This window comes from Macrobrachium rosenbergii, chromosome 20 (genome assembly GCF_040412425.1).
Source record: "Macrobrachium rosenbergii isolate ZJJX-2024 chromosome 20, ASM4041242v1, whole genome shotgun sequence".
Taxonomy (NCBI): Eukaryota; Metazoa; Arthropoda; class Malacostraca; order Decapoda; family Palaemonidae; genus Macrobrachium; species Macrobrachium rosenbergii.
Genome location: NC_089760.1, coordinates 2,642,726 through 2,658,407, shown reverse-complemented (window position 1 = coordinate 2,658,407; position 15,682 = coordinate 2,642,726).

Below are 15,682 nucleotides of genomic sequence, written 5' to 3'. Positions count from 1 at the left end.
TACGATTTTTAAACAGTAAACTCTTTAGCAGATGATGGGCCTTTTGTGTTTCATCAGTAGGCAATTAGGCAATTAATTTTCTCGTGGTCTCTTCTGATAAATATTCATCAGGAACAATTAACTGTAAAATTCGTTCGCAGCACAGTTCCTTTTTAACTTTTTTTCTGTCGTCTCATTATAATAAAATGCGTTTAGTAACAAATGAGGTCAATTTGGTCTAATAGGAAAAAATGATTGTATAACCTTTTCAGTAAGCTAACATACAATCAGTCTTCAGTACACAAGGATTTGTTCTATTCTTGAAAGCCAAACATGTTTAATGTACCCTACAGTAATTCTACTACTCCCAATTAGCTCAAACTCTGTTAATAAACCACTAGGATGTAAGATATCAAAAATAAAACAGAAAATCCCTCTTCTCAATATTTTTTTCAGAATTAATTAAAAATTAATAATTTCAAGAAGTTTAATTAATTTTTCCAAAAAAGTTATATTCTAATTCTTACTTGTACAATTCTCCCTGGCTCAAAAAATACATAGACACAATCTGAATCTCAAATATATAAAAAAAAAAAGTCTGTTGAAAATAAATTATTTGCGCAGATTTCTTAATATAACTCAACCAACTCCAAGGGATTTCTGCTAAAGCTTCTGTCAAATTTCTAATGGTTTTGGAACACTCGGGTCAAATCATTAGAGCACCAAAGGCGTACCTAGCAAACTGATGTAAGCCAATAAAAGAAGCGAAGATTACATGTGCCGGATCTTAAAAAAAAAAAAAAAAAAAAAATTCAAGAGCAAAACAAAGATATGAAGTAACAACGTTCATAATGTTACATCAAATAGATAAATACTATACGTTTATCTCATGAGGAGGAACTTGTAACGAAGACAGCTTTGAGTAAAATTTCGTAACGAACAAGCCTATAAGAGAGAATACCAATACGTGAAACGAAAGAGAAGTGAGCCAAGAAAGGACAAGTATATAAGGAATAGGTGCATAGGTCTGCTCATGTAAATATCAGCTGAGAAACCAATTAAATACATGAAAGCCTCTTAGAAACAAGAGGGCAATGGCATCCATAGCACTACCAGTTAGACAGTTCAACATTAACATTAAAGAGCATAACGAGTTGCAAGCAGTGAATGAACAGACAAAAACACGGAAGAATGGACAGGATATTCAAAATTAAAATTAAGCCCAGGAAAGCTGGGTAGTCCAGATCTATTCCAACGAGGGTTTAAAACCCTCACTAATACTAATGGATAAACAATAAACATTGCATTGATCAGTCTCCCCTTGAAATGTTGCTGAGGCCCAGATACAAAAACAATATCCCTTCTTTTGTAAAAAAAACTGAATCATGTGGCATCAATTCAGTCGCACTAGTAGTGGAAGTTATAAGAACAATAAATGGCAGGAATGCACCGTCAGTTAATATTTTTTACTAGGTGCTACGAAAAATACCCCCACGCTAAGGGAAAAAGTTTAGTATACCTTAGTTCAACCAGACCACTGAGCTGATTAACAGCTCTCCTAGGGCTGGCCCGAAGGATTGGACTTATTTTACGTGGCTAAGAACCAATTGGTTACCTAGCAACGGGATCTACAACTTATTGTGGAATCCGAACCACATTATACCGAGAAATGAATTACTAACACCAGAAATAAATTCCTCTAGTTCTTCATTGGCCGGTCGGAGACTCGAACGCGGGCCCCGCAGAGTGGTAGCCGAGAACGGTACCGACCCGTCCAACGAGGAACTACCACGCTATGGGAACTTAAGATAACAGAAATATCGTAAAATAATCAGTATCACGTAAAGTACAAAGAACAATGGAATGGGAATATGTGAAATGTTAAGCTGATCAGTAACGACTTGACCTTATGAGAAATTCAGTTTAAATACTTTATTTAACAACCAATTCCAGATCTTAGGTATGATAAGCAGCCAGTTCACTTTGCATCAGAAGAAAATGAATATCTTCTAAAAGCGTTGCATCATTGTACGTTTCCTTACATATCCAAGGCCAAAATCCACGACTCAATTAAAACGACTAAAAGGTCCGAGAACACTACTTTGAGGAACAATGGAAACGATAAACTTGGGGTTACGAAGAACACCCATAACCAGAACACTTAGTTCCCGCTCACTTTAAAAACATCGAAGATCAAGTACGTAACCTTTAACAACTCAATTCCGGAGCTTATAAATAAGAGGTCCCTGGCGTTCGCAGTGTTTGACACGGAACTACAACCAGTTTGGAGTAGCAGCAGGACCTCACAGCTATTATCAAGGTTTTTTATGTAACCATTAAAATCTAAAACTGTATCACATATGTCCAATTTATTCGTGTATATTAAGTGAGCGAAAGACAGATGAATCGGAGGATCGCAACTTATGCAATAAAGTTAGCAAATCATCAGAAAAATGAGGAAACAATGGGACTTGTTAATCACTTAATTTCTGCACAAGTAAACGTGAACACGCCAGCCATCATACACATTCAACAACTGTACTGAGAATGTCTCAAAAAGGAAAGAAAAAAATAAGACCAGAAGGAAAAACAAAGGAGAGGGGACTGATACTGGAACAAAGTGGAGCCTATCCCTGGAAAAAGTGACAGACCAATCTCATAAAAGGACGGTCACAGGAATCAGGGAGTATGGCAGCTTGAATAGAATTCCCGTTTTGAAGGTTGGGTGTAATCAACAGAGGTTTTCCGTTTAATCGACTATGCTCCTGTGCAATTACGTTTTAGACAATCAGTAACGAAAGCATACCCACAGACGACAAATTAATAGATAAATAAATTAAGCATGAGTACAAACTGATGCCGCTGGATACAAGATAACTAACCTCGAGGCAAAGGAAAACCTCTCAGTCAAGAAAATCAACAAATAATATCGAATTACACAGACTGTTCAAGGTTATATTTGCAGGCTATAATGATAAAAAAAAAAAAGATGAAATTACAAGGGAAAAAAAAAACAATTTAAGCCAATTTGGGAAGAGCTGCTTGCTGATAATTACCACTGTCGCCGGAAGGAAAGAATGCATTAGGAATGCAAGACACTCTTTTGACTTAGCAAAAGCCAATAAAGATTTCGTGATTTTACGGCAACCTTGATTCCGTGGATATTATTGCTCTATTGTGCAGTAGTTTTGTCTCGAGGATAAAGCTCTGCAGCGTTAAAAAAAAAAAAAAAAGTAATCAACGAGCAGTGATTCTAATAAGGGCGTTTGCCACGCAGATTCAAATAGTCTTCTTGAAAACGGCAAGAAAAAAGAACTGAAAATTAAAGTTAACATTTATGCAAGGCTTTTTTTTTTTTAAAACGACTTCACGTCTTTATCGCAAGCACTTCATTCACAAACAAATAAAGTAGGTTATAAGGCAGCCTTTACAATGGGAAAACGAGAATTATGAAAAATAAAATAAAACACATCAAGTTCCCAATAATTATGCGCTTTTTTGGACGTGCCATTAATGCCGTTTGACTTGCAAAAACTAGCAACAGCACTAAACAATTAATTAAACAGTGGTCTACGAGTTACCAATAAGAGACAAAGTAGGAAATTCTGATTTGGAGTCGTCCCACAACACAACGAAGAGCTTAAAACCCGACGCTTTGAGGAAATACGAATCGATAAGCCGCGAAAGGGAAAGATAGGAAGAATTACGAAAGTAATACGGAGGTATTTTCAACTCTGAGGTCCAGCTCAAATTAACCTGCACAAATGACGACCAATTTGTGTTTCCCCGAGTTGTGATAATTTTTTCCTTTTATAATAAAAAGAAAAGAAGATTTCATAGATACAGACTATAGCTGTGTGAAAATTTTTTTCTTTTTATAATAAAAAGAAAAAAAGATTTCATATATACAGACCATAGCTGCATGCCTGCATACTATATCTCATTATCTTCAATAGATGATATGAAACAAACCTGTAATTCTAAGTTTCCATTTTATACATACACACACACACACATATATATACGTATATTTAAGTGTGTATATATATATATATATATATATATATATATATATATATATATATATATATATATATATATATATATATACATATTAATGAATAAATAAATTAAAACCAAACTGATAGAAATCCACATCTTTTGTGAAAGTCATGCACATGAAGTGTCTCCCTCAGAGGTGTAGTGTTTCAGAAACTTATCCAGACATGATAAATACAAGCTAAAGGAAGGTCATGATTAAGGACAGGAGAAAACTGTAATGGGTGGGGCTGGAGAGGACAGAAAGGATGGAAGGTGGGGCTCGTGGGATGGGTGGGTGGGTAGAGATATTGGCTGTGATTATCAGTCCAACCTTCTCATAAAATATGAGCAGTAATCCGTGCAAAATTGTGCATGGGAAGGGTTGGGGAGAGTAGGTGGGGAGAGTGCGACAAGGGTGTGGGAGGGAAGGGGAGGGTGGGGTTGGGGGTCTTAGGGGTGGAACGGGGGGGCCAGGTGTGGGAGGGATCGGAAGGTGTTATTTACATCAGCGGGTGTGACTAACGCTCCATTACAAGTCATTACCAGCTAAGTGACTTTTGAAAATGTTCCTGCGCATATTTCAGTAGTCCGCGCTGACAAATAATTGTTATGACATTGATTCAAAGTCACCGTCGTTGCGCGCGCTACATTTGTTTTGGGTCTCACATAATGAAGGCTGCGGCTACGGAAAAGCAGCCATGATTCCCATTCCTAAAAATAGGAAAAAAATCCCAACTTCTTTTTAATTTGCTCTTTTTCCTACCTTTGTGTCTCTCGTCTTCTACTGGTGGGTCTTGTGTAAGCACGAGACCTTGCATTAATAATCTAGAGAATATATGCTGATGCATTTTCTGCTTATGTCGTTAAATAATTGTTTTCTAACCACCGTGCGATGCTTTTTTTCTATTTTCAGACTACAGAGTACATTTACAAATAAATATCAGCAATGGTCAGAGAAGGTCTCTCTCTCTCTCTCTCTCTCTCTCTCTCTCTCTCTCTCTCTCTCTCGTAACAAGCAGTGTAATTACGAGTGAATAGAAATGTTGCTGAAAAGTGAATCGTAAACTCACGTGCAAGCCAAAAAAAAAAATGAAAATATCGAATCAGAAAACATATATCACGGGTAATTTTGTCTTGGTTTCTATGAGTGACTTAAATCTCGGAAAGATTTATACGGCACTAGAAGTGGACTAATTCATATTATAAATCAACATGCTTAATCTGTCTACTTTACCGATAGTCTAATCCTCTCCCAAGCAATCTCCACAGGTCACACTGTTCGTGTAAAACATTCAAGACGAAGCCAGAGGGGCTGCTATCTCTATCGCCCTGAGACAAATGGATGCAAAAATGCTCATGCACTTTATTTGTTCACATATCCTTTCCATCTTCAAATCTATGCTATGGAGCACTTGCGTCTCCTTTCCGCTGCCGTTCCCAACAGCCGCGTCTCGATAGGAGTCTGAGATCACTCAGTACCATGAGCTGGTTTGTAACTTACTGTTTTATACACACACACACACACACACACACACACACACACACACACACACACATATATATATATATATATATATATATATATATATATATATATATATATATATATATATATATATATATATATATATTTAGGTTTGCCTGTCTTCTTCCTGACATTTCTGAATGATGGACCCTTGTCAGCAACTTACCAACTTAAGGCCCATATTCATTCCCCATGACCAGACCATCTCAACCCATCCTGATCTATCTTTTCACCAGCGTTAACCTATTGGCCACCTCTGTATATCTACAAATAACTCAGAATTTCAGTCCTTCGTACACAACATGTAATATCCAAACTTGTCCCGATCAAACTTTTCTCTTTCATTAGGATTTAAAACACATCCCACAGCTCACTTCTAATGAAGGAGAGCTGGAAAGGCTGTAAACTCCTTTCCTACATTCTCAACTTTGTATTCCGTGGACACTCTAACTCTTGTTGGTCTCCTGCACATATTCCTTGTTTCACCTAGCTTCCAAATCGTTTTTTCCCTTACCATCATTCATTCTACCAACTCTTAAACACGATCCACATTACCATTCATAGTTCATTCAGTCGGTTACCATTTACCCTTATAACCTTACTCTTGCTACCATTTACTTTCAACTGTCTCCTCTTGCAAACTCTTCACCGGGTCAAGTAGTTTCTTTCCACTATCCATAGTCAACACTGTGTCATCAACAAACGTCAGCCATTTCACACTTCTTTCATAATCCATTTGCACCTACATCCGTAATCCTTGCCTTACCCTCAAGCATAATTCCATCCATAAACATTAAATGATCATGGAAACGTAACACACCTTTGTCTCAGACTGACTTTCACACCTAACCAGTCACTTCCCCGATGCAATATTTTATGAAGCATTTTTATCACAAAACCTTTAAATCACTCTCAACAATTTACCTTCTATACCATACATCCTCAACAGACCTCCATTGCATTACTGTCAATAATATCAGAATCTTTTTGAGGTTGCTATATATATATATATATACATATTATATATATATATATATATATATATATATATATATATATATATATATATATATATATATATATATATATATATATATATATATAATCAAGGACAAAACAAAAAACGGATTCATGAACGGATCCCGAGATATATTTAAAAATACAACATATGTAACGTATATTTACACGCAAGTGTATATATACTAGATTGAAAGTCCCCCTACTCTGATGGGACATTCTCAAACATTGTGCCCTTAAAAGCCAATTACATTAACGCAGTACGAAGAAACATTAGCCAACAGGCTTAATTACTAACTGTAGTCATTAAGCTAATTGCCGGAGAAAGTTCGAAGAGCTAGCATGCATCCCATTAAAGTGGGGAGCTGGAGTGTGGAGGAACAAGAAAATGGATGAAGGATTGTAAATCGGAAGGACGAAAGGGAAAAAATATTCAAGGTGAGAGAGAGAGAGAGAGAGAGAGAGAGAGAGAGAGAGAGAGAGAGAGAGAGGTTGGGTCATACAGAAAGAGTTTAGCCGAAATGAGATATCCCTAATATAGCTGGACAAAAATCATTTGTGGTGCCCTTTTCCAAGTCTCTTTTGTGATTGTCTAAGTGGGAAGAACCGACCAAACCTTAAACCTAACGCTATTTATACACATAAACAGAGAGAGAGAGAGAGATATTTAGTTATAGTTTTAGTTAGCAACGATTATATACTGAAAACAAAGCGCCAACTTCATCACAACATAATTTATTCAAAGAAGGAATATGAAAATCCAAAGAAATGAGTTAATTTCAACATAATATTCATGAGACCGGACATTAAACCCAAGATAACAAAAGCAAACATATTAACGGCAGCATTTTTGGTATTCATAAAAGCAGGGACTTTTTCTTCATTCGGGAAACAGTAGAGAAAAGGGAACTAATAGGAGATATTTACCAAAGATTGAAGTGTACATCAACATCATAAACATAAATCTAATGTCATTATGAAAAACCTTAATAACCAAGGGCAGAAATTCATGAAAGCCAGTCATAATATAACCCTTCCTTCTGTGGCAATATATTATAAATTATTCCGGCACTAAAGCCATAGCTTTAGTAAGACAAAGACTCATACGATGCAGTGATGGAGACTATATAAATTCGCTCTCTAAGCAGTTTGCGGTTAAAAGTAATGAAGAGCAGACATCGACTTCTGAGCACAAAGATTCTTAACGCTGAAGCCATCTGTGGAAGTCATGGCGCTTAAGACAAGGAAAATACCCCAAATGAAAGCTTTCGGTTTGTGACGAAAATTTGTACGCAAACATTCAGATCACTATAATAACTTAGCAACAGTAATGACCGTGTAAAGGGCGCCAGCCACAAAAAAAAAAAATAAAATAAAATAAAATAGGCAAATTTAAACCAACTTCGCTAACCTTGGGAGATAAACGGCTCATTGTCTAAATGGTGTCGTAAAAGGAAAAAGACATTAATATTTTTGAAGGGTTATATCGCATAGCTACTTGCACTGATTACCAGACTGTTATGGCCTCTGCTTGCTGTTAAAAAAAAAAAAAAAGATTGATTGGTAACCTACCAAGTTTTTATAATATTTGTGCAACAACTGCTCGAGATTTAAATCCCACGAGTAAGCAGCTATTTAAATCTTTGTACGTACCATTGACACGTGGAAGCGCGCTCGCGTAAGAGAGAGAGAGAGAGAGAGAGAGAGAGAGAGAGAGAGAGAGAGAGAGAGAGAGAGAACTCATTTTCAAGTCATTTCCCAAACCACAGAGGAGAGAAGATGATGAGAACGAAAAGAAATACATAATTACATAACCGTTAATACTGATGTCTCACATTCAGCTACAGTAAACGAGCGAACAGGATTAAATAAAATCAAACCATCATACACTTGAAGTTAGTTCGTACCATTCATAGGGAAAACAACTCTTTTTTTCCGTCTGGGTCGCACCTGTCACTACGTATGCTAATTGCTATTCAGAACGAAAAGAATGATAAATAAAAGAACTGTAACAAAAGAAAACAGCGAAAGATTTCATTCGACTTCATCTTAATTGATGAAATTTGAACATTTTCCAAATTCTGATGTCAACTGTATCACGGCACTGTTTAAGCATTATAAATAATCGATACTGGATATCACTTGAAAAGGTTCTCTTCCTCTTTCATTCTTAATATTTGATTGATATTCACAGCTTGCATTGCATGAGACAACTTATTATATTTGACAGTGTAATATATATATATATATATATATATATATATATATATATATATATATATATATAATATATATATATATATATATATATATATATATATATATATATATATATATATATATATATATATATATATATATATATATATATATATATATATATATATATATATTTCAGCCCGAACTAACATTTTTTAGCAGTATTATCTTGCGTTAATGACTAATTTTAAAGCCATGAATTTCAGTCGACCCTGTACTGTCTTGATCCTCTGTGCTTTTGACCCATCATGTTTCTTATGAATACAGTGACTCAAACACATTTATTAATATAACAAGCCAATTTCTTCCTATGCTATTCTTTGAAAAATTCCAGAACGTAGGCTGACACGTTACAAAGTACGCTGGAGAATAAAAATCATATAAATCATACCTTTTCAGGGAATATTTTAGGGGTAGCCTTATTATTCCAAGGGGAAGCATTACAGAAAAGGAATGGCTAACAGAAAGACGCATTAAAGAAAGTTAAAAGTAGGGGAGAACGTAAGAAGAGTTAAAAGTAGGTAAGAGAAAAAGAATGATAATCAAAATTTTATCTCAAAATACGAGCACAGATCACTTTTTTGAAAAGCGAGAAAGGTTTAGGGCAACAATTTCCTTTCGGAAAACTTCACTAGCTAAAACCACGTTTGGTAAGAATCTATCTCAGGAACATTACAGACAGATGTCTTGTAACACTGACGTGTTTTAATCATTTCTATGATCATTCCAGTTAACTTACAAAAAGAGATACGTGGGCACCTCAGAAGCACAACATCAGTAATTAATAACCAGGTGTAGAGGAACACCGGGAGGGGTAAAATGGCCTTTTGAAATGTGTCGCGGACGCCAGACCTTGGTCTGCTAAGTGCCTTGGGGAGTCTAGCTTCCCGTATCTGAATGGGTTACACCATCGCTTACCAAAGAGCCGAAAGAGTGACTAAGCAACTTCGAACGCCAGCCAGAGAACGCCACGCCCTGTAGCCAAATTCGTCAAATTAATTATGCCCGCCACTCCTTCACTCAGCAAGGAGCTGCCGGCTTCGCATGAAAGCTTTCGAGGTTCAGGAAAGCAGGAACTAATTAAAATACTTTTTTTCTTTTTTACGAACACGTGAAATTAAACTTTTCTTCTTTATTTTCTTCTGCGTATTTTGTAACCTGTCAGCCCCGACAATCTGGAAATTTTCTAAGAATACCACATTAATAAATTGCCTTGTTATATCAATAAATGTATTTTGGGTTACTGGATTCATAAGAAATACGGTGGATCAAAAGTAAAGAGAATCAACAAGAAACAGGGTCGATCGAATTCATGGTTCTATAATTAATCATTCCGTAAGATAAGACTGCTACAGAAATTTTACCTAAGGTCGGGCTTATATACATACATTTTACACTTTTTTTTTTCCAAATATTAAATTCATTCTCATTTGTGGTTGTGAGGATATGACATGAATGTGAGTGAGGAATTTATAAAGCAAATACGACCCTGAAACTTGAATACCAAATCTATCAGGATTAATATTACTACCAATGCGAAAAACGTGATACATCGCAGGAGGAAAGACTTCCTGAAGCATCTTTGAAAAATATGCCTTCCGATTACCGTCAACTTCATGGAGACCAATGAATGCGACACACACATGAGTTAGTTTCCGAATTAGATGCAGTAATACGGAGATCAAAATACAGCAGAGGAAGTCAATTGAATTGCTGTGGTTTCTCATGCATTGTTGCATTTCCAGTGCATAATCTCGGGACCAACGCATCCAGTGTGATACAGGAAATTTCACAAAGGCGGAAACCAGGCAATTAATTCTGGCCTCTGATGACCAGTTCATAACTTCAAATTGATGGTCTATCGTTCAACTCTGGGTGAAGAAGGGGAGGAGGAGAAGAAGAGGGAAGATCATGATAATAAGTACGATGATGATGGTCACGATGATGACAGCAATTCAGAGAAGAACTTCCGCATATAATTGCAGCTCTGGTGGCGCTGCTGTCATAGCGCAAAGCGTTTCTGTCCCGGCGTTTCCGTCGCCAACATCGCTGCATTTTTCCATCATATCACGGTGATAATAACATGATTGCGTTGGTTGCATGTCTAATAACAATGCACTACTCTCTCTCTCTCTCCACCCATTTGCCACTTATGCTTCCGTGTACGTAAAAGGCGGGGTGTGACGCAATATGTTTTTCTTTACTTTCAATATGGAGGCATTGGTGGGAGCTAAGATTCACAGCGAATCCCGTTACGACAACAAAAACACTGATATCCAGTTGTCTACTTGTGTCTCCAGGCCTTTCCTCTTATCTTAGTTGTTTGGCATTTATTCCTCTCTGCTGATGTTCTTGAAATGACCAACTGTGTTTAACCCTTAAGAGAGAGAATTAGATACCCCTAGGAAATTCGTAGCAGATTGCACCTTATTCTGGCTACTAGTAGTATGTCTGTTCATCCAAAGATTTTTCCTATCTCTCTCTCATCCCACCTATTTAAAAAGTGACCGAAAGAGCAGTTATCAAGAAAAGCATTTCCAGAACATCAAAGTTTGAAAAACAACTGCATTTTTACATCGCTGTGTTGTTTTATAAGATGTGTGACAAGACCTGATTGATTCTAGAACTTAATCTAATCTACTGTTAATTAAGGAAAAGAAGTGTGACATTTCGAAAGTAACCAAACTTTTAACTCCACAACTTTGAAAGCAAAATAAATCATTAGAATCTCCAGGAAGCTGACGATGCGATAGTTGATATTCACAAGTCATAAGTGATTGACTCATTAAGTCAAAACTTAGAAACTGAGGTTTGAATGTTTTAGAAGACTTTCACATTATTGTCTAGAAACATTAAACGTCTACATAAACAGGTCTAAGCTTTGCAACTAGCCGATATCGCAACAAGAATTTGAAAGAAGCCTAGTTTCCAGAAGCCTTCATTCACACAGCAGCCAGAGACTTTCATAAAAGCTTTGAATCAATTTGGAGAATACTAGAAAAAATTAGAGTTGATGCTGCGACATTTTCCATGTCTTCTTACCTTACGCCGACACATGCATTTTCTTTTTTCATGCAGAGGAAATATGACCTACAGCGTAACTCCAACTTACGCGACAGACCATCCTGTTGAAGGATGGAAGACTGTAGTAGCCATAGGAAACATGACTATGAAGAGAATCCTGGGAAAGTCTGAAGAGTATTGATTTCATTTAACTTGACGACTTTTCGAGAAAAAATAGTTTTATTTCGATTCAGTAACCCTTGCACTTAGCACAAATTAACCGAGAGAGAAAGATCCGACGACGTACGAAGTCACGAAGTGAAACAGTAGAAGTTTGATGTTTAAGAAGAGCAAACAACGGAAAAGAGACGCACCCACTTTAATATTTCTAAGACAACTGACTAAAAACTGTAGAGGAAAAATAAAACCAGTAACCTAGAGACTGAGAGGAAAGCGCACTGATTCACATGCCACTGTCGTGTGAAAGCTTTAAAAAAAACTGTATCAGGTAATGGTATTAGAATAGATTTCGCTTCAGACAGAGAAACCCTGGATGAGGAGGGGAAACAAACTGGAAGGGCTGTCTAAACAAACTGGAAGGGCTGTCTAACAGAGAGTTCTTTTATTTTCAGTAATTCAATACCTGGATTCACACAGTTCTCTGGCCTACACTCCACTGATGACTAATTTTGGATAAAGTTCCAGTTTTCCAAAGTTCTACAAATCTTCAGAAATCAAGCTCTTTCTCAACTGCAACCACTTCGACTTGCTTAGGAAACTATTCTTACAAAGTCTCTCTCCTTAAACCAACAAGTAAAGCAGCTGTTCCGACTCTCTCTTGTGAAATTACTACGAACGCCTTGTTTTGACCTCTGTCTTCAGCACAACTATTACCTTTGGATACTCCTGGGTATTTATTCCTTATATCACTATATGATTATACTGTCTTTAAAACTTATTTCAGGCAGCTTCGTTGCAACTACTCTGGTACTAAAGAATATGCTTGGACCACCAAGACATCAAATATCGTAGAATCCTTTTAGGTATGAAGTATTTCATAATATTCAAAACCTCTGGATTACCTAAGGATGGGAAGAAAAGTTCTACAAAAAATGCGCTTTATGCGCTAAAATTAACATCACTATTTCAATCACTGAACAGGTTATTTCCATAACTTTACCATGATTATGCAACGTTAACATGAATTACCCACTCAGAGATAATGACCATTATGGTGTCATCCTTATGACACTGGGGAAAAATTAGTGCATGATGTGCCACGCCAGAATTACAATACTGCATTACTATTTGTGACCCAGAATTTACTACTAATGCGATTTCCGGGTATATGGGTAACACCATAATTCTATATATGATGTCGACACAAATGGCAATTTTTCTTATCACACAGATGAGAACTACTCTGCATTATTACATCATTACTCTACATTTGAAATACCACTAGAACAAAATACAAATGAAAATTTTAGTGCACACGACTGCTTGAGCACTTGTAATGAGCAAAATGGACTAATCGAGCATTCAACATGTACACTTTGTGAGGGTTCTTGAATGTTGATTAAATACCGTGTGTATAAATACGCCGCACCTCTTATCACAATGTTGGCCATAACTATCAAGTTCACTGTCTCGACAGCATTACCAATGCAGAAAATTACTGAATACTTTTCCAACTTCAGTTCACTGCATGTAATTTTAATATATTGGTGGGAACGTAAGTTCTGTACACTAATTTTGAATTGGCAAACAATGACACACCCACTATCCTTTGTGGCTTTCAATGGCAATCTCCCCCCCCCACACTCGAGGTTTAAGGTGATTTATGGCAACTGCACTGACTGGCACTTATTCCTTGGATCTAGAGGAGCGACAATGATAACATCATGCTGTATGATATTGGCATTTCTTGTTTCAGATTCTCAGTGGTATGGCGGGTGGCCATGATTTGGAGTAAGGAACCCTGGGATAATAACTCGTTGCCGTGATGAAGGAAAATTCATTGGCGGCTCGCTTCCCTCCGCACACGCGCGCGCGCACGCTGTGGGGATTTCCTCAGCAAAGGGATAAGCTGCACTTGGTCACTATAGTGTAGTCTAGCAACAGGATAATCAGGAGTCCGCTGACTGACGTTGTCCTGTTCAGGTTTTTAAGCAGTGCTTAGGTTGGCCTGGGTCAGTTTGGGTCAGTCCACTAGATCGACTCTCAACCTTCAAAATAAGGTTTTCCCCTGACATCAGGAGATAGCTAAGGCACCCATCGGGAGATTTTCAGTTCGATCGACAACGGCGATCTCTTGAGGCAGGTTGCTAATGACTTTCGTTGCTCCTCCTGGTCGGCAGGTGCCCCGCGCTCTGGGGGGCGCTCTGGGGGCACAGTGAACTGAATTGAATTGGGCATCCTAAGAGGCTAGTCTACTGATCATCAGGGAGTACAGCGAGGAGATAAAACAAATATAAGGCTACTTGGGGAGTTCCAAGTCTCCAGTCAGTATATAATGACGACATCAAACAAAGCGACATGGAATGGCAGCAGAGAGAGAGAGAGAGAGAGAGAGAGAGAGAGAGAGAGAGAGAGATAATTAAAGAATGATGTTCATTCTCAACTGATTTAAAAGGAATTTCTAATTTTAACCCTCTATACATTAGCTTTTTAAAAGTTAGATTCCTAAAAGGCGATTTCGAAATAAAAAGAAAAGGTTTAGTGAAAGGAATCGGCGAAATGTCACAAGAAATACCTCTGATACTTAATGAAAGAATTAGTGGTCGCCACTATAACCTACAGCCTGATGGGAGACAAAATATGTAAAACTTAGTGAATGCTTTTAATAGTTTTAAAACATGATAATTACACAGGCGATAGTTTTAAATCTCGCTGCGAGGTGTTTCAAAATAGATTAAATGGCTTGGAGCCTACATAACGAGAAAGATAGAAAACAGCTTCGTCTGAATCTTGGAAATCTGACGACTTCTCTAGATATAATTACATTGCTGTCAAAACTTTATGCTGTTGTAATTTATGGCTAAAAGCTGAAAACTGAATCTGACAGTGACCTTAGAATGCCTATTATTACTTGTAAATGTATACACCACTTGCTTCTGTCATAACTAAGATAACTAAGCCATGACTTTATTATCTAGTTACTTTCATCTGCTCTTTACTCCGTAATTTACTTGGAGCTATTTTTATACATCGTTACGACTTTTACACGGCACTGTTTTCCTTATGTGATATTTGATTCTGTCGTACACATTACGAAATAATATAGACAAAAACTGAAACTATAGCTATCTGCCCGCATCCCCTGCATATTCTCAGCAGCCCATTTTGGTACACGTTCCGGGTTAGCTAATCGACCTGTCAACCGTCATAACTCATTGTCTGAACTTTGCAGTTGGAATAACATAAAAAAAAAAAAGATATTCGTCATTTATCTCACCCAACATTAACTTCGACAGCCTTCCGCATAAACGACACTTAAAAGGAACCGTTACCTGTGAAACCGCATATACGCAATCTGTGCTTGAACTGACGCGATGCGGTTGGCGCTTTGTTGCTTTTAGTGTTCTCTAGGTCGGTTGCTTGTATGCTTGTTTGCTTGTTTGTTGTTTCGTCCTCTCCGATTGTCCGTCGTAACAATGGTTGCTTTCTTTTTTCCGAGTCAAGTTCTGGAATTTGATCTCAAGCAGAATAAAGAGTGGTTATGGTTTCCTACGCATTTCTTTTTTGGACGATGTAATATTCATGTGTGTGTGTGTGGGTGTATATGAGAGAGAGAGAGAGAGAGAGAGAGAGAGAGAGAGAGAGAGAGAGAGAGAGAGAGAGAGAGAGAGAGAGAGA